The sequence below is a fragment of the Narcine bancroftii genome, chromosome 1 (genome assembly GCF_036971445.1).
Source record: "Narcine bancroftii isolate sNarBan1 chromosome 1, sNarBan1.hap1, whole genome shotgun sequence".
Lineage (NCBI taxonomy): Eukaryota > Metazoa > Chordata > Chondrichthyes > Torpediniformes > Narcinidae > Narcine > Narcine bancroftii.
The window spans coordinates 177,345,215-177,347,171 of record NC_091469.1 but is presented as its reverse complement, the minus strand read 5'-3'; positions in this window follow the sequence as shown (position 1 = coordinate 177,347,171).

Here is a 1,957-nt window from a genome sequence, read left to right as displayed (position 1 = left end):
AGGCGGGGAATCAGATATGGGGAATCAGAGGCTGGGAATCAGAGGGGGGGTAACAGAGGCGGGGAATAAGATATGGGGAATCAGAGGTGGGGAATCAGGGGCGGGGAATCAGTGGCAGGGAATCAGAGGCGGGGAATCAGAGGCGGGGAATCAAAGGGGGGGTAACAGAGGCGGGGAATAAGATATGGGGAATCAGAGGTGGGGAATCAGGGGCGGGGAATCAGTGGCAGGGAATCAGAGGCGGGGAATCAGAGGCGGGGAATCAAAGGAAGGGAATCAGACACGGGGAATCAGAGGTGGGGAATCAGAGATCGGGAATCAGAGGCGGGGAATCACAGGCAGGGAATCAGACGCGGGGAATCAGAGGCGGGGAATCAGAGCTGGGGAATCAGAGGTGGGGAATCAGAGTCGGGGAATCATAGGCAGGGAATCGGTTGTGCGGAATCAGAGATGGGGTATCAGATGTGGGGAATCAGAGGCAGTGAATCAGAGGCGGGGAAACAGAGGCGGGGAATCAAATATAGGGAATCAGAGGTGGGGAATCAGAGGTTGTGAATCAGAGATGGGGAATCAAGGCGGGGAATCAGAGGCAGGGAATCAGACGCGGGGAATCAGAGGCGGGGATTCAGAGCTGGGGAATCAGAGGCGGTGAATCAGAGTTGGGGAATCAGAGGCAGGGAATCAGATATGGGGAATCAGAGGTGGGGAATCAGAGGCGGGGAAACAGAGGCGGGGAATCAGATATGGGGAATCAGAATTGGGGAATCAGGGGCAGGGAATCAGTGGCAGGGAATCAGAGGCGGGGAATCAGAGGCGGGGAATCAGAGGCAGGGAATCAGACACGGGGAATCAGAGGCGGGGAATCAGAGATGGGGAATCAGAGGCGGGGAATCAGAGGCAGGGAATCGGACTCCGGGAATCAGAGTCGGGGAATCAGAGCTGGGGAATCAGAGGCGGGGAATCAGAGTTGGGGAATCAGAGGCGGGGAATCAGATATGGGGAAATAGAGGCGGGGAATCAGATATGGTGAATCAGAGGTGTGGAATCAGAGGTTGGGAATCAGAGGCAGGGAATCAGAGTCGGGGAAACAGAGGCGGGTAATCAGATATGGGGACTCAGAGGTGGCGAATCAAAGGCGGTGAAACAGAGATGGGGAATCAGGGCAGGGAATCAGAGGCAGGGAATCAAACACGGGGAATCAGAACTGGGGAATCAGAGGCGGGGAATCAGAGTTGGGAATCAGAGGCGGGGAATCAGAGGCGGGGAAACAGAGGCAGGGAATCAGATATGGGGAATCAGAGGTGGGGAATCCGAGGTTGGGAATCAGAGGCAGGGAATCAGAGGCGGGGAATCAGAGGCGGGGAATCAGAGGAAGGGAATCAGATGTGCGGAATCGGAGATGGGGAATCAGAGGCAGGGAATCAGAGGCGGGGAATCAGAGGCGGGGAATCAGAGGCCGGGAATAAGATATGGGGAAACAGAGGCGGGGAATCCGAGGCGGGGAAACAGAGGCGGGGAATCAGATATGGGGAATCAGAGGTGGGGAATCAGAGGTTGGGAATCAGAGGCAGGGAATCAGAGGCTTGGAATCAGATGCAGGGAATCAGATGCGGGTAATCAGAGGCGGGGAATCAGAGCTGGGGAATCAGAGGTGGGGAATCAGATTTGGGGAATCAGAGGCGGGGACTTAGATATTGGGAAACAGAGGCGGGGAATCAGAGGCGGGGAAACCCAGGCGGGGAATCAGATATGGGGAATCAGAGGTGGGGAATCAGAGGCAAGGAATCAGATGTGCGGAATCAGAGATGGGGAATCAGAGGCAGGGAATCAGAATCAGAAGCAGGGAATCAGAGGCCGGGAATCAGAGGCCTGGAATCAGAGGCGGGGATTCAGAGGCAGGGAATCAGATGCGGGGAATCAGAGGCGGGGAATCAGAGCTGGGGAATCAGAGGCGGGG